The sequence below is a fragment of the Mytilus galloprovincialis genome, chromosome 10, assembly GCF_965363235.1.
Source record: "Mytilus galloprovincialis chromosome 10, xbMytGall1.hap1.1, whole genome shotgun sequence".
In the NCBI taxonomy this organism is placed as follows: domain Eukaryota; kingdom Metazoa; phylum Mollusca; class Bivalvia; order Mytilida; family Mytilidae; genus Mytilus; species Mytilus galloprovincialis.
This window is the reverse complement of record NC_134847.1, coordinates 41,483,522-41,503,370: the sequence shown is the minus strand read 5'-3', so window position 1 is coordinate 41,503,370 and position 19,849 is coordinate 41,483,522. Positions and strand designations below refer to the sequence as shown.

The 19,849-nt window shown below is 28.7% G+C and overlaps 1 protein-coding gene across 1 annotated transcript in view; it reads right to left on the bottom strand.

Moving 5' to 3' along the window:
* LOC143047584 (proteasome subunit alpha type-1-like) overlaps positions 1-19,849 on the bottom strand; it is a 331,701-nt gene that overhangs the window by 66,127 nt on the left and 245,725 nt on the right. The window lies entirely within an intron of this gene.

The following is a 19,849-nucleotide window of genomic DNA, read 5'->3' as shown; positions in this document are numbered from 1 at the left end:
AACGACATAAACGAGAGTAATACGACAGTGAAAATAAATGCCTCCTTATAGGTGTTTTTTTTTTAATTTAGAAACGAAATTGAGAAATTGAGAAATATTTCAACGAACATGAAATCGTTATTGTTATAAAAGCCAATGACACTGACACTAGTGGTGTAATTAAAAACAGAAATGAAAGAAAATTATTGAATGAGTTTAAGCACTATCATGTATGAGGCTATAAGTCTTGCTAAGAGAAATGGGATTTTCAAAAAAATGTCTACGCGCCAACAACATTCATACTTATAACATGAATGACTAAATTATAATCCTGCTACCTTTGATGGTGGACGTTTCATTTCCGAGGGTATCACCAGCTCAGTAGTCAATACTTTGGTGTTGACATGAATTTCAATAATGTGGTCACTTATATAAATTTCCTGTTTACAAAACTTGAATTTATCAAAAACTAAGGATTTTCTTATCCCAGGCATAGATTACCTTAGCCGTATTAGGCACACTTTTTTTGAAATTTTGGATACTTAATGCTCTTCAACTTTGTACTTGTTTGGCTTTTTAAATATTTTGATATTAGCGTCACTGATGAGTCTTATGTAGACGAAACGCGCGTCTGGCGTACTAAATTATAATCCTGGTACCTTTGATAACTATTTGCAATGATCAAGAGATTGAGTTGTGGGATTACATTTTCATAATAGTATGTGGACTGCAACGTGTTTGTGTTGCATTTGCAAATATGACACCAAACCGGGTGCTAAAAAGAAAAATATGTCCATGAGTGACTAAATATTAGATAAATGCAACAGTAGTATAACGCTTTTCAAATGTCATAAAATTGAGAAAGGAAATGGGGAATGTGTCAAAGCGACAACAATCCGACCATAGAGCAGACAACAGTCGAAGATCACCAATGGGTCTTCAATGTAGCAAGAAACACCCGCACCCGTAAGCGTCCTCCAGCTGGCCCCTTAAAAAATTTATCTTAAATCTACAATGTATATTTCAAATTAAACTGTCGGAAACACATCAACTGTTAGATGAAAACAACGTTGCTCATGTATTGTGGAAATCTGTGATAAAAAGTCCGTTATGTTTTTAATGTTAACTAATGTTGATGGAGATGATATTGGGTCGACACTTCTTCCCCGAAATAAAATTCGTTAGTAACTTTTTAAAAAATATTCCCTGAGACACTTTATCACTATCTAACGTAATTGACAGTAAGTTGAATATCGTATATGAAAATGCATACACAGTATAAACAAAGGGGACGTGGTAAGATTCCCAACGACAACTATCAAACAGAGTCCAAATGGCATGGATTAAGTGGATTTGACTTTGAACAACACGCGACCTTCAACAAAATGCAAAGTCAATACCGAATAGGCGACTAAAAAAGGCCCGATGCTAAAGGTGATAAAACCAAAGGCCTCAGGTATGCCAAACATATGAACCTAGTCTTACTTTTGTTTTTAAGAAAAAATAAGTTCCATAAAACATAAACAATAACTAATAAACTGAATTATTGTTTTAAATAAAACATAACAATCCCTCCGCCCCTATCCGATTCACTTTTTAAGTTGCATCATTGCAAATTAACTTAAAACTAAGCAGTAAAGTGTCTGCCTTCAACCATTCATTTGTCTCAACAGATGATGTTGCTAAAAATGTTGATATAAAGTTTGGTAAAATATGTATTACACCGGCACTATCATTGATAAATCCGTTTTGATTTACATTTTAAATTGGAACTAACTTAAGGATGTACTTAGGTGTGGTTTTGGAATTCGTGTCAGATGTTTGGACTCCTTGTTTTTTTCCATACAATGCATGGTAAAATATTTTGCCCCATAACACACATTTATTTTTTCATATAAGTCTTAATAGCTCATTAAAGGTCTTTTACCAAAATTTTAGAAGATTCTTAATTTTCTTTCTTTTGTTTTGAGACCCAAATAATACCAATGCCAATATAAGGTAAACGACCGAGTCAGCCTTTTCTCGCCATATTTTGAATCACAAATATCTCGAAAAGGAGGTCCATGACCAATTTTTAGCTTATTTTTATCCTTAACGAATGCTCTATCAGCTTATAGTATCAATTTCCAATTCTTAATTTATTAATTTTTACCTAACCTCACCTAAGTACATCCTTAACATAAGTTGTAATAAATTGTATTCGTTGTTTCATATTTATCGATTTGACTGCTATCAATTTGACAATAAAGTATAACTTTTGAATTTTCTCATAACCTTAACATTCCTGCATCATAACAAACAAAACATTATGCTAGAGAACTCACTGTCAAGTCTTATCCAATACCATAACATCAATAATCTTACGTATTTACATATATTTTAAAGTAAATAAATGTCTTTTGAAGTTGTCATATGACGTACTTCAAAAAATATTAATGTCATTTATAATACTTTGTAAATTTAGTATGTTAAGGATTAAAGTTAAGAAACAACATGAACGCGGTAGGACCAAATCAATGATATGCTTATTTAAGCAAACTTAGTATTTAAGAAAATACTTAATAAATGTAGCTCTGTAAAACGTTTATTAGAGATGACCTGAATGTTAACGTACACACGTACGAAAGCGTAACTTAACAAATCGTACAAAACGGTAGCTGTTGTATACGCAAAGTACATTAAAAGTATAAATCTAACATAAAAACGCATCGTCTTCTTTTAGTTTGCATGAGATAATTCCTGTCTCTGTAGCTAGATCCTCACGTTTAAATGATGATTGATAATACAATGTTTTCTACATTGGAAAGAGACGCATTCGACATACAAGACTCTGCTTTTAAAATTGAGGTTCCAAAAGGGAGTTAAAAGAGTTCCGGTGGTAATCAATTATTTATTATTGGTTGCTTATCGTCAGGTGACAAATATTCATGCATGTTTAGGACGAGAACAAATTACCAATAGATACTCTGCAATAGAGGCCGTTGATCTGGTAAATTGTGATTTCCTTTGGAAGCGAGAGTATATATATTGGAAAGGGGCATTAATTTATACTTGCAACCGGCTACCTACGAATACGGACCACTCGCATAATGTGAATTGTTGCAAGGAGTTTTAATGTACATCTTACACTGCTATACGGACGCCCCACTTTGGCAAAGGTTTTCCTGCGGACTGGAAGAAGGCTTGTAGTGACTATACTTCTGTTAACAAGTTATCCTTGGCCTGGGGGTTCGAGAGTTGAAACTTGTATAGCCAATGTAAACATTGCGCATACATACAACCCGACCAAAAAACTTTAATTAGTAATCTTATTATATCATAAATTGTTTCAAATCATCAACTCGCAGCATAAATATTTGCCTAAGTATTGCATAGTCGGTTTTGCACTCGAACAAATCTATCTGAGATGTACATTTCATCATGTTTTAACAATAATAACCACATTGTATTATAAGACTTGCGGAAACATTTAAATGTCTTTCATTTATATCAAGAAAACTTTTTCAAATCGGTGTATTATCTATTATCATGATAACATGCCACCAAATAATAACATCTTAAAGTTTAAAGTACAGTTTGTAAACATACAATTACCGCTCCTATTATGTTCGTTCTTCGAGACATGCTAGTTTGTAAATATCCTGGTCATCTCTAGTAGTTCATTTATATTTGGTAATTGCTCATTTGCTCATAAAATTTCTTCTTTTCACTGAAATCATTTTATATAGTTTCGTCATCACTATGTGGATTGTATTGAAGTGCTTGATTTTTATTTATTTTTTTGGCAAGGTGACGTTTTGTTTCGAAAATGTTCGTTTTAGCTTAGGGTTTATGCCAATTCTGCCAAATTTCATATTTTGAATTATCTTGTGTTTTTTAATTATCTAGTGATTTTGAATCATCTAATAATATTGAACTGTCTTATGATTATGAATTATTTTATAATTTGAATAATCTAATAATGAGTTGACTTATCCATTTATCTAATGATAAGTTGAATAATCTAATGATAAGTTGAATTATCTAATGATAAGTTGAATTATCTAATTATAAGTTGAATTATCTAATGATAAGTTGAATAATCTAATGATAAGTTGAATTATCTAATGATAAGTTGAATAATCTAATGATAAGTTGAATTATCTAATAATAAGTTAAATTATCTAATGATAAGTTGAATTATCTACTGATAAGTTGAATTATCTAATGATAATTTGAATTATCAAATGATTAGTTGAATTATCGAAAAATAAGTTGAATTATCGAAAAATAAGTTGAATTATCTAATAAGGTGAATTATCTAATGATAAGTTGAATTATCTAATGATAAGTTGAATTATCTAATGATAAGTTGAATTATCTAATGATAAGTTGAATTATCTAATGATAAGTTGAATTATCTAATGAAAAGTTGAATTATCTAATAAGTTGAATTTTCTAATGATAAGTTGAATTATCTAATAAGTTGAATTATCTAATGATAAGTTGAAGTATCTAATGATAAGTTGAATTATCTAATGAAAAGTTGAATTATCTAATGATAAGTTGGATTTTCTAATGATAAGTTGAATTATTTAATAAGTTGAATTATCTAATAATAAGTTGAATTATTTAATCAGTTGAATTATCTAATGATAAGTTGAATTATCTAATGATAAGTTGAATTATCTAATGATAAGTTGAATTATCTAATGATAAGTTGAATTATCTAATGATAAGTTGAATTATATATTGATAAATTGAATTATCTAATGATAAGTTAAATTATCTAATGAAAAGTTGAATGATCTAATAAGTTGAATTTTCTAATGATAAGTTGAATTATATAATGATAAGTTGAATTATCTAATGATAAGTTGAATTATCTAATGATTAGTTGAATTATCTAATGATTAGTTGAATTATCTAATGATAAGTTGAATTATCTAATAATATTGAACTGTCTTATGATTATGAATTATTTTATAATTTGAATAATCTAATAATGAGTTGACTTATCTAATGATAAGTTGAATTATCTATTGATAAGTTGAATTATCTAATGATAAGTTGAATTATCTAATGATAAGTTGAATTATCTATTGATAAGTTGAATTATCTAATAAGTTGAATTATATAATGATAAGTTGAATTATCTAATGATAAGTTGAATTATATAATGATAAGTTGAATTATCTAATGATAAGTTGAATTATCTAATGATTAGTTGAATTATCTAATGATAAGTTGAATTATCTAATGATAAGTTGAATTATCTAATGATTAGTTGAATTATCTAATGATTAGTTGAATTATCTAATGATAAGTTGAATTATATAATGATAAGTTGAATTATCTAATATTAAGTTGTATTATCTAATGATAAGTTAAAATATCATATGATTAGTTGAATTATCAAATGATAAGTTGAATTATCAAATGATTAATTGAATTATCTAATGATAAGTTGAATTATCTAATGATAAGTTGAATTATATAATGATAAGTTGAATTATATAATGATAAGTTGAATTATCTAATGATTAGTTGAATTATCTAATGATAAGTTGAATTATCTAATGATAAGTTGAATTATCTAATGATTAGTTGAATTATCTAATGATAAGTTGAATTATATAATGATAAGTTGAATTATCTAATATTAAGTTGTATTATCTAATGATAAGTTAAAATATCAAATGATTAGTTGAATTATCAAATGATAAGTTGAATTATCAAATGATTAATTGAATTTTCTAATGATAAGTTGAATTATCTAATGATAAGTTGAATTATCTAATGATAAGTTGAATTATCTAATGATAAGTTGAATTATATAATGATAAGTTGAATTATCTAATGATAAGTTAAATTATCTAATGATAAGTTGAATTATCTAATGATAAATTGAACTATCTAATGATAAGCTGAATTATCTAATGATAAGTTGAATTATCTAATGAAAAGTTGAATTTTCTAATGACAAGTTGAATTATCTAATGATAAGTTGAATTATCTAATGATAAGTTGAATTATCTAATGATAAATTGAATTATCTAATGATAAGTTGAATTATCTAATGATAAGTTGAATTTTCTAATGATAAGTTGAATTATTTAATAAGTTGAATTATCTAATAATAAGTTGAATTATCTAATAAGTTGAATTATCTAATGATAAGTTGAATTATCTAATGATAAGTTGAATTATATATTGATAAGTTGAATTATCTAATGATAAGTTAAATTATTTAATGAAAAGTTGAATGATCTAATAAGTTGAATTTTCTAATGATAAGTTGAATTATATAATGATAAGTTGAATTATCTAATGATAAGTTGAATTATCTAATGATTAGTTGAATTATCTAATGATTAGTTGAATTATCTAATGATAAGTTGAATTATCTAATAATATTGAACTGTCTTATGATTATGAATTATTTTATAATTTGAATAATCTAATAATGAGTTGACTTATCTAATGATAAGTTGAATTATCTATTGATAAGTTGAATTATCTAATGATAAGTTGAATTATCTAATGATAAGTTGAATTATCTATTGATAAGTTGAATTATCTAATAAGTTGAATTATATAATGATAAGTTGAATTATCTAATGATAAGTTGAATTATATAATGATAAGTTGAATTTTGGTGTTGACATGAATATCAATAATGTGGTCACTTATTTAAATTTCCTGTTTACAAAACTTGAATTTATCAAAAACTAAGGATTTTCTTATCCCAGGCATAGATTACCTTAGCCGTATTAGGCACACTTTTTTGAAATTTTGGATCCTTAATGCTCTTCAACTTTGTACTTGTTTGGCTTTTTAAATATTTTGATATTAGCGTCACTGATGAGTCTTATGTAGACGAAACGCGCGTCTGGCGTACTAAATTATAATCCTGGTACCTTTGATAACTATTTGCAATGATCAAGAGATTGAGTTGTGGGATTACATTTTCATAATAGTATGTGGACTGCAACGTGTTTGTGTTGCATTTGCAAATATGACACCAAACCGGGTGCTAAAAAGAAAAATATGTCCATGAGTGACTAAATATTAGATAAATGCAACAGTAGTATAACGCTTTTCAAATGTCATAAAATTGAGAAAGGAAATGAGGAATGTGTCAAAGCGACAACAATCCGACCATAGAGCAGACAACAGTCGAAGATCACCAATGGGTCTTCAATGTAGCAAGAAACACCCGCACCCGTAAGCGTCCTCCAGCTGGCCCCTTAAAAAACTTATCTTAAATCTACAATGTATATTTCAAATTAAACTGTCGGAAACACATCAACTGTTAGATGAAAACAACGTTGCTCATGTATTGTGGAAATCTGTGATAAAAAGTCCGTTATGTTTTTAATGTTAACTAATGTTGATGGAGATGATATTGGGTCGACACTTCTTCCCCGAAATAAAATTCGTTAGTAACTTTTTAAAAAATATTCCCTGAGACACTTTATCACTATCTAACGTAATTGACAGTAAGTTGAATATCGTATATGAAAATGCATACACAGTATAAACAAAGGGGACGTGGTACGATTCCCAACGACAACTATCAAACAGAGTCCAAATGGCATGGATTAAGTGGATTTGACTTTGAACAACACGCGACCTTCAACAAAATGCAAAGTCAATACCGAATAGGCGACTAAAAAAGGCCCGATGCTAAAGGTGATAAAACCAAAGGCCTCAGGTATGCCAAACATATGAACCTAGTCTTACTTTTGTTTTTAAGAAAAAATAAGTTCCATAAAACATAAACAATAACTAATAAACTGAATTATTGTTTAAATAAAACATAACAATCCCTCCGCCCCTATCTAATTCACTTTTTAAGTTGCATCATTGCAAATTAACTTAAAACTAAGCAGTAAAGTGTCTGCCTTCAACCATTCATTTGTCTCAACAGATGATGTTGCTAAAAATGTTGATATAAAGTTTGGTAAAATATGTATTACACCGGCACTATCATTGATAAATCCGTTTTGATTTACATTTTAAATTGGAACTAACTTAAGGATGTACTTAGGTGTGGTTTTGGAATTCGTGTCAGATGTTTGGACTCCTTGTTTTTTTCCATACAATGCATGGTAAAATATTTTGCCCCATAACACACATTTATTTTTTCATATAAGTCTTAATAGCTCATTAAAGGTCTTTTACCAAAATTTTAGAAGATTCTTAATTTTCTTTCTTTTGTTTTGAGACCCAAATAATACCAATGCCAATATAAGGTAAACGACCGAGTCAGCCTTTTCTCGCCATATTTTGAATCACAAATATCTCGAAAAGGAGGTCCATGACCAATTTTTAGCTTATTTTTATCCTTAACGAATGCTTAACGATCAGCTTATAGTATCAATTTCCAATTCTTAATTTATTAATTTTTACCTAACCTCACCTAAGTACATCCTTAACATAAGTTGTAATAAATTGTATTCGTTGTTTCATATTTATCGATTTGACTGCTATCAATTTGACAATAAAGTATAACTTTTGAATTTTCTCATAACCTTAACATTCCTGCATCATAACAAACAAAACATTATGCTAGAGAACTCACTGTCAAGTCTTATCCAATACCATAACATCAATAATCTTACGTATTTACATATATTTTAAAGTAAATAAATGTCTTTTGAAGTTGTCATATGACGTACTTCAAAAAATATTAATGTCATTTATAATACTTTGTAAATTTAGTATGTTAAGGATTAAAGTTAAGAAACAACATGAACGCGGTAGGACCAAATCAATGATATGCTTATTTAAGCAAACTTAGTATTTAAGAAAATACTTAATAAATGTAGCTCTGTAAAACGTTTATTAGAGATGACCTGAATGTTAACGTACACACGTACGAAAGCGTAACTTAACAAATCGTACAAAACGGTAGCTGTTGTATACGCAAAGTACATTAAAAGTATAAATCTAACATAAAAACGCATCGTCTTCTTTTAGTTTGCATGAGATAATTCCTGTCTCTGTAGCTAGATCCTCACGTTTAAATGATGATTGATAATACAATGTTTTCTACATTGGAAAGAGATGCATTCGACATACAAGACTCTGCTTTTAAAATTGAGGTTCCAAAAGGGAGTTAAAAGAGTTCCGGTGGTAATCAATTATTTATTATTGGTTGCTTATCGTCAGGTGACAAATATTCATGCATGTTTAGGACGAGAACAAATTACCAATAGATACTCTGCAATAGAGGCCGTTGATCTGGTAAATTGTGATTTCCTTTGAAAGCGAGAGTATATATATTGGAAAGGGGCATTAATTTATACTTGCAACCGGCTACCTACGAATAAGGACCACTCGCATAATGTGAATTGTTGCAAGGAGTTTTAATGTACATCTTACACTGCTATACGGACGCCCCACTTTGGCAAAGGTTTTCCTGCGGACTGGAAGAAGGCTTGTAGTGACTATACTTCTGTTAACAAGTTATCCTTGGCCTGGGGGTTCGAGAGTTGAAACTTGTATAGCCAATGTAAACATTGCGCATACATACAACCCGACCAAAAAACTTTAATTAGTAATCTTATTATATCATAAATTGTTTCAAATCATCAACTCGCAGCATAAATATTTGCCTAAGTATTGCATAGTCGGTTTTGCACTCGAACAAATCTATCTGAGATGTACATTTCATCATGTTTTAACAATAATAACCACATTGTATTATAAGACTTGCGGAAACATTTAAATGTCTTTCATTTATATCAAGAAAACTTTTTCAAATCGGTGTATTATCTATTATCATGATAACATGCCACCAAATAATAACATCTTAAAGTTTAAAGTACAGTTTGTAAACATACAATTACCGCTCCTATTATGTTCGTTCTTCGAGACATGCTAGTTTGTAAATATCCTGGTCATCTCTAGTAGTTCATTTATATTTGGTAATTGCTCATTTGCTCATAAAATTTCTTCTTTTCACTGAAATCATTTTATATAGTTTCGTCATCACTATGTGGATTGTATTGAAGTGCTTGATTTTTATTTATTTTTTTTGGCAAGGTGACGTTTTGTTTCGAAAATGTTCGTTTTAGCTTAGGGTTTATGCCAATTCTGCCAAATTTCATATTTTGAATTATCTTGTGTTTTTTAATTATCTAGTGATTTTGAATCATCTAATAATATTGAACTGTCTTATGATTATGAATTTTTTATAATTTGAATAATCTAATAATGAGTTGACTTATCCATTTATCTAATGATAAGTTGAATAATCTGATGATAAGTTGAATTATCTAATAATAAGTTGAATTATCTAATGATAAGTTGAATTATCTAATGATAAGTTGAATAATCTAATAATAAGTTGAATTATCTAATGATAAGTTGAATTATCTAATGATAAGTTGAATTATCTAATGATAAGTTGAATTATATATTGATAAATTGAATTATCTAATGATAAGTTAAATTATCTAATGAAAAGTTGAATGATCTAATAAGTTGAATTTTCTAATGATAAGTTGAATTATATAATGATAAGTTGAATTATCTAATGATAAGTTGAATTATCTAATGATTAGTTGAATTATCTAATGATTAGTTGAATTATCTAATGATAAGTTGAATTATCTAATAAAATTGAACTGTCTTATGATTATGAATTATTTTATAATTTGAATAATCTAATAATGAGTTGACTTATCTAATGATAAGTTGAATTATCTAATGATAAGTTGAGTTATCTAATGATAAGTTGAATTATCTATTGATAAGTTGAATCATCTAATAAGTTGAATTATATAATGATAAGTTGAATTATCTAATGATAAGTTGAATTATACAATGATAAGTTGAATTATATAATGATAAGTTGAATTATCTAATGTTTAGTTGAATTATCTAATGATAAGTTGAATTATCTAATGATAAGTTGAATTATCTAATGATTAGTTGAATTATCTAATGATTAGTTGAATTATCTAATGATAAGTTGAATTATCTAATGATAAGTTGAATTATCTAATGATTAGTTGAATTATCTAATGACAAGTTGAATTATCTAATGATAAGTTGAATTATCTAATGATTAGTTGAATTATCTAATGATTAGTTGAATTATCTAATGATAAGTTGAATTATATAATGATAAGTTGAATTATCTAATATTAAGTTGTATTATCTAATGATAAGTTAAAATATCAAATGATTAGTTGAATTATCAAATGATAAGTTGAATTATCAAATGATTAATTGAATTATCTAATGATAAGTTGAATTATCTAATGATAAGTTGAATTATCTAATGATAAGTTGAGTTATATAATGATAAGTTGAATTATCTAATGATAAGTTAAATTATCTAATGATAAGTTGAATTATCTAATGATAAATTGAACTATCTAATGATAAGCTGAATTATCTAATGATAAGTTGAATTATCTAATGATAAGTTGAATTATATAATGAAAAGTTGAATTATCTAATGATAAGTTGAATTATCTAATGAAAAGTTGAATTTTCTAATGATAAGTTGAATTATCTAATGATAAGTTGAATTATCTAATGATAAGTTGAATTATCTAATGATAAATTGAATTATTTAATGATAAGTTGAATTATCTAATGATAAGTTGAATTTTCTAATGATAAGTTGAATTATTTAATAAGTTGAATTATCTAATAATAAGTTGAATTATCTAATAAGTTGAATTATCTAATGATAAGTTGAATTATCTAATGATAAGTTGAATTATTTATTGATAAGTTGAATTATCTAATGATAAGTTAAATTATCTAATGAAAAGTTGAATGATCTAATAAGTTGAATTTTCTAATGATAAGTTGAATTATATAATGATAAGTTGAATTATCTAATGATAAGTTGAATTATCTCATGATTAGTTGAATTATCTAATGATTAGTTGAATTATCTAATGATAAGTTGAATAATCTAATAATATTGAACTGTCTTATGATTATGAATTATTTTATAATTTGAATAATCTAATAATGAGTTGACTTATCTAATGATAAGTTGAATTATCTATTGATAAGTTGAATTATCTAATGATAAGTTGAATTATCTAATGATAAGTTGAATTATATAATGATAAGTTGAATTTTGGTGTTGACATGAATATCAATAATGTGGTCACTTATTTAAATTTCCTGTTTACAAAACTTGAATTTATCAAAAACTAAGGATTTTCTTATCCCAGGCATAGATTACCTTAGCCGTATTAGGCACACTTTTTTGAAATTTTGGATCCTTAATGCTCTTCAACTTTGTACTTGTTTGGCTTTTTAAATATTTTGATATTAGCGTCACTGATGAGTCTTATGTAGACGAAACACGCGTCTGGCGTACTAAATTATAATCCTGGTACCTTTGATAACTATTTGCAATGATCAAGAGATTGAGTTGTGGGATTACATTTTCATAATAGTATGTGGACTGCAACGTGTTTGTGTTGCATTTGCAAATATGACACCAAACCGGGTGCTAAAAAGAAAAATATGTCCATGAGTGACTAAATATTAGATAAATGCAACAGTAGTATAACGCTTTTCAAATGTCATAAAATTGAGAAAGGAAATGGGGAATGTGTCAAAGCGACAACAATCCGACCATAGAGCAGACAACAGTCGAAGATCACCAATGGGTCTTCAATGTAGCAAGAAACACTCGCACCCGTAAGCGTCCTCCAGCTGGTCCCTTAAAAAACTTATCTTAAATCTACAATGTATATTTCAAATTAAACTGTCGGAAACACATCAACTGTTAGATGAAAACAACGTTGCTCATGTATTGTGGAAATCTGTGATAAAAAGTCCGTTATGTTTTTAATGTTAACTAATGTTGATGGAGATGATATTGGGTCGACACTTCTTCCCCGAAATAAAATTCGTTAGTAACTTTTTAAAAAATATTCCCTGAGACACTTTATCACTATCTAACGTAATTGACAGTAAGTTGAATATCGTATATGAAAATGCATACACAGTATAAACAAAGGGGACGTGGTACGATTCCCAACGACAACTATCAAACAGAGTCCAAATGGCATGGATTAAGTGGATTTGACTTTGAACAACACGCGACCTTCAACAAAATGCAAAGTCAATACCGAATAGGCGACTAAAAAAGGCCCGATGCTAAAGGTGATAAAACCAAAGGCCTCAGGTATGCCAAACATATGAACCTAGTCTTACTTTTGTTTTTAAGAAAAAATAAGTTCCATAAAACATAAACAATAACTAATAAACTGAATTATTGTTTAAATAAAACATAACAATCCCTCCGCCCCTATCTAATTCACTTTTTAAGTTGCATCATTGCAAATTAACTTAAAACTAAGCAGTAAAGTGTCTGCCTTCAACCATTCATTTGTCTCAACAGATGATGTTGCTAAAAATGTTGATATAAAGTTTGGTAAAATATGTATTACACCGGCACTATCATTGATAAATCCGTTTTGATTTACATTTTAAATTGGAACTAACTTAAGGATGTACTTAGGTGTGGTTTTGGAATTCGTGTCAGATGTTTGGACTCCTTGTTTTTTTTTCTATACAATGCATGGTAAAATATTTTGCCCCATAACACACATTTATTTTTTCATATAAGTCTTAATAGCTCATTAAAGGTCTTTTACCAAAATTTTAGAAGATTCTTAATTTTCTTTCTTTTGTTTTGAGACCCAAATAATACCAATGCCAATATAAGGTAAAAGACCGAGTCAGCCTTTTCTCGCCATAGTTTGAATCACAAATATCTCGAAAAGGAGGTCCATGACCAATTTTTAGCTTATTTTTATCCTTAACGAATGCTCTATCAGCTTATAGTATCAATTTCCAATTCTTAATTTATTAATTTTTACCTAACCTCACCTAAGTACATCCTTAACATAAGTTGTAATAAATTGTATTCGTTGTTTCATATTTATCGATTTGACTGCTATCAATTTGACAATAAAGTATAACTTTTGAATTTTCTCATAACCTTAACATTCCTGCATCATAACAAACAAAACATTATGCTAGAGAACTCACTGTCAAGTCTTATCCAATACCATAACATCAATAATCTTACGTATTTACATATATTTTAAAGTAAATAAATGTCTTTTGAAGTTGTCATATGACGTACTTCAAAAAATATTAATGTCATTTATAATACTTTGTAAATTTAGTATGTTAAGGATTAAAGTTAAGAAACAACATGAACGCGGTAGGACCAAATCAATGATATGCTTATTTAAGCAAACTTAGTATTTAAGAAAATACTTAATAAATGTAGCTCTGTAAAACGTTTATTAGAGATGACCTGAATGTTAACGTACACACGTACGAAAGCGTAACTTAACAAATCGTACAAAACGGTAGCTGTTGTATACGCAAAGTACATTAAAAGTATAAATCTAACATAAAAACGCATCGTCTTCTTTTAGTTTGCATGAGATAATTCCTGTCTCTGTAGCTAGATCCTCACGTTTAAATGATGATTGATAATACAATGTTTTCTACATTGGAAAGAGATGCATTCGACATACAAGACTCTGCTTTTAAAATTGAGGTTCCAAAAGGGAGTTAAAAGAGTTCCGGTGGTAATCAATTATTTATTATTGGTTGCTTATCGTCAGGTGACAAATATTCATGCATGTTTAGGACGAGAACAAATTACCAATAGATACTCTGCAATAGAGGCCGTTGATCTGGTAAATTGTGATTTCCTTTGGAAGCGAGAGTATATATATTGGAAAGGGGCATTAATTTATACTTGCAACCGGCTACCTACGAATACGGACCACTCGCATAATGTGAATTGTTGCAAGGAGTTTTAATGTACATCTTACACTGCTATACGGACGCCCCACTTTGGCAAAGGTTTTCCTGTGGACTGGAAGAAGGCTTGTAGTGACTATACTTCTGTTAACAAGTTATCCTTGGCCTGGGGGTTTGAAAGTTGAAACTTGTATAGCCAATGTAAACATTGCGCATACCTACAACCCGACCAAAAAACTTTAATTAGTAATCTTATTATATCATAAATTGTTTCAAATCATCAACTCGCAGCATAAATATTTGCCAAAGTATTGCATAGTCGGTTTTGCACTCGAACAAATCTATCTGAGATGTACATTTCATCATGTTTTAACAATAATAACCACATTGTATTATAAGACTTGCGGAAACATTTAAATGTCTTTCATTTATATCAAGAAAACTTTTTCAAATCGGTGTATTATCTATTATCATGATAACATGCCACCAAATAATAACATCTTAAAGTTTAAAGTACAGTTTGTAAACATACAATTACCGCTCCTATTATGTTCGTTCTTCGAGACATGCTAGTTTGTAAATATCCTGGTCATCTCTAGTAGTACAGTTATATTTGGTAATTGCTCATTTGCTCATAAAATTTCTTCTTTTCACTGAAATCATTTTATATAGTTTCGTCATCACTATGTGGATTGTATTGAAGTGCTTGATTTTTATTTATTTTTTTGGCAAGGTTATCAGCAATTGGACCCTTACCTTGAAGTAATTGCAACAGAAGACTTTTTAATTGTAATTTTAAGCATTATACCCTAAATATAAACAGAAAAAAGTCGAATAAAATATATCTTGAGGAATAAAGATTTTAAAATTTATATGGAGATTTGCATTGAATTGGGAGATAACTCTGCAAAAAAGGCAGAAATATCAATAAAAATTGATACAAAATTATAACTTTACCGAATCTATTCAGCAGAATGTATTGATTCTTGATATTGTAGCCGTCTTTAGAGTATAACAAACAACTCTAAATCTGATCTAATATCTTTTATCAAGCTTCGATCTAGATTTCACAATTCATTAGTTGACCATTTATTCAATTTTTCAACATAAAGAATCTCAAATTTGATTAAAGTAATTAAGCATTTATTCTTCTTTTTTTGTGGTTTAAAGTTTTTTTAAACAAGGTAAATGCTGAAAAAATATAATTTCCAGTCACAAACAATACCGTAATTCACATTAACTTTTCAAATGGTCACAAAGCCACAAATTTGCAATTTCTTTGATGATAAATGTGCCAAACAAAATAAAATACCCATAACACTTCGGTTTTGTACATTTCATGAGTGGAAGATGACATAATATAGTCAAATACGAACTTATAACCATATCAAAGTATCATGATTTACATGATTTTTTTAAAAATCAACCAAAAACTTTTAATATCTGATTGTATGGTAATATCTTTCCGATTTTTTATCGGTCAATCAAAATATGTTTTATTTAAAAACATAAGACCAGTTTGCTCTGATTGAAATGATTTGTAACAGTTCATACCAAAAAAGACATCCATCTGTCATAATACGATCTTCTGCAATACACTTGATTGTTCAAAATCAACATGTCTAACTGTTTATCGGACTGATTATTTTTCATTGGTCATTCATTTTTATAAGTGGAATAAGAAAAAAATGGAATACGATCTTACAATTAATATAAAAACCAGTAAAATAAAAAACACTTGATCATAATAATAGTAAAACACTATAAATAACCACCAGGAAAAGCAACTTATAAAAAACTAAACGTTAGATAAAAGTAAAAAGGTTCTTAATTCTGCTACATTTGTGAAACAGTGCAACCATTTAGAAGAAGAAAAAATATATCACGTTATTGATAAATTTAATAAACTTATAGCATGTTTATAATCCAAATCAAAAGTTATTTCGAATTCTACGATTGACAATTTATCGAAAATGTTAATGTATTAAATTATGAAAACTCAAAATAGATATTTATAGTAGATATCAGTCATATGACAATATTAAAGTTTTTTTTATATCATATTTTGATTACTTTCAGTGGAAGTCACAGCATGTGTATTTTCAGATCAAACGTTTCATGACTATACAGTTATATTTTCTATCGTGAACTTTCATTTAGGAATTAATAACCTTGGTACGTTCAAATCCGATGGGAAATTTGTTTGTGAGATTCCTGGTCTGTATTTCATTTCAGCTTATATACCTACAAGTAATCAAAACTATTTTTTCGACGTAAGGAAGAACGATATGCTCGTTGCTTACCCTAAATCTTGTTCAGGCGATACTGCACCAACCAATCCAATATCTGCTGTAGTAGGGGTTCAACTTAACGATACACTGTATGTGTATGCCAATAATATTCGCATAGAAGGATCATATTCTTTTCTATCGATAATGAAAGTTAAATAAATTGTACTGTTGAAAAGGTTCAGGGGAAGACAATTTTTGTTTCCTTAAAAAATTCCATGTTTTATAAAAATATATTGCTTGTTTAATTTTCATAATATTTTTTTGTGTGTGTTGAAACACGTGCCCGAAAATAACAAAATTCAAATAAGACGCCTTCTATGATGTAACAAGTGCTTTGTAATAAATTGTCAGACTACATTTGTAATATTTTCCATCATACATCATTTACCTAATGGTTCATGGTATTCTTTCATGAAACAAAACTGGGATTAAAGGGGTACATACATGTAACACTATAAGAATTAAACTCTGTAAAAATCAGCTGAACGTTTTAATCATGTTCTATTATTTAGGAAATAGTAAGCAGCTCAATGATTTTTTTCCAAGAAAGTGTGTTCAACGTAAATATTTGCCAAAGTATTATAAAAATCATACGAGCGAAATTAGTTTTAGTCTAGGTGTTTTGTACCACCTTGATATTCTGTTGCAATTAAAAATTTTCATTGTATATAACACGTAAGTAATTTTTATTAATGATGTCACTTATAATATTGATAACTTAAAATAATTGAGTATTATTACAGTTGATTCTAAGATCCAAACATAAACCACACAACTGCTATGTTTAATGTTTTGATTATTTTGAATGACATAACAATCAATACATATTCATATAAAGAAAAATATTTTCAGGAAACAGATTTCATTCAGATACATTTGCTTAGCAAGCTGAGAACCTGTCTCACTGATTGTTTAAGCCTATTGACGTAAGAAGAGTCTTGGTCAGGATGTCAGGAAAGCACATACAGATGTCGTAGTACTTGTCGTATTACTGACAATAACAGCTCAAAGTTATCTCCATAACTAATAGTTTACAACCATGATCGTGTTTCCATACACAGGAATCACCAGTGTCGTTGAAATAAAGAAGAATACAATAAAATTTAAATGTTAAACACATGGAAAATACAAGGAAACCTGCTGTTATACAAATATGTTGCCTGCTCTATGGTCGGGTTGTTGTCTCTTTGACACATCCCCCATTTCCATTCTCAATATTATGATAAAGTTTATTATGTGTAGCGGTTCTGTAGCGGTTCTAAAGAATTTTTCAAATATATGCAAGTTTAACTTAACTCTAGCATTAAACTAGTGACATTATTTGGAGCATATATTTGCTAGCATAAGAAAACTTTCTATCACAATTGTTAAAATCAAAATTAAAAAGACGACAACGATTGCTAAGTGAAGCATTTAGCATCTGTATACATTCTTATTACTAAAGAAGTAGTCACCGACACTATAACATACTTACACCGTTACAATTGCGTCGCATAATTTTTTTTTTATTTCAGGGTAACATGAACTCACAATATTATATGATGCATTTATAATTGGTTTAAACTGTAATGTAGTTCCTCAAATTACTGATCGGTTACACGGAAGTAAAGGATTTTTATTTTTTATAAATAGCAAAACGTGGTTTCACTTCCATTAAGTTACATATCCACCAGAGTTCGAACCACGTCGATATTATTAGGAAAACGTATGACCATTAACAACGTACAAATACAAATACAGAATATGGGAAGAGTTTTAAAACAATTGCAGTAAAACAACTAACAATAGAATACCTATGGCCCGATTTATAAAAAAAAACAACAAACGAAAATCAAATTTGGCTGACAGCAACCAACCCACAATTATGACAATTTTACATATCTTGTCCGTTTTGTTCGCGCATCTTTATAAATTTAATGGAATTTGATGCGACTGTCATACAAATGAGTGGTTTAGCGCTATAACACCAGTTTCAATCCACCATTTTCTACATTTGAGAATGCCTGTACCAAGTCAGGAATATGACTGTTTGATGTGTTTTGTCATTTGATTTTGCTATTTGATTAGGGATTTTTCGTTTTGAATTTTCCTCGGGAGTTCAGTAATTTTTATTTTCCATTTTTCCATTAAACATACCTCGGTAGGACAGGTACATACGTAATACTGTTGGATTAAACATGATTATTATCACTCAATTCATTCCTAACCTTCTTCTGACAATCCAAAGCCACATGAATGGAATTATGCAGAATATAGAGTACATGACCTTTGTTAGTGACATCATCAGAATGTTCATTCAATGTTAATTGATACAATTCAGAGACTAGAAATGCTTGCTATTTCTCGTAGTGTATTTGAGTTAAGTGATAGATATATAGGGTTTTTATATTTCAGTTCGTCGGTCAATCAAAAGGAAAGTGTGGTCAAATTGAATGATTAGGTCAAAGGTCGAATTATCGACAAAAGATTTGTCAAGTTGTCGGTTACGATATGTCGAAACTTTAATACATTTTGTTTTAGTTGCTTTTGGAGACCTTTTATAGGTTTCTCCCACAAGCTATTTCAAACAAGTTGTGTAGCAGTATACTAATTTAACCTTAACATAGAGACACATGGTCTTTTGATTTCAGAATCATTATCTGTAACCTTTACTTCAATGTCAAGGTCACAGAATATCATAAACTGTTATCACAGAGATATGTCTCGCTTTTTTTGTAGTTTTGATAATGCAAATGCTGAAATAAAAATAGCAACACTTTAACATGTAAGTTTTGCAAATATTCAAAGTCAATGAACTATGACTTAAAGTATATAGCTAAACT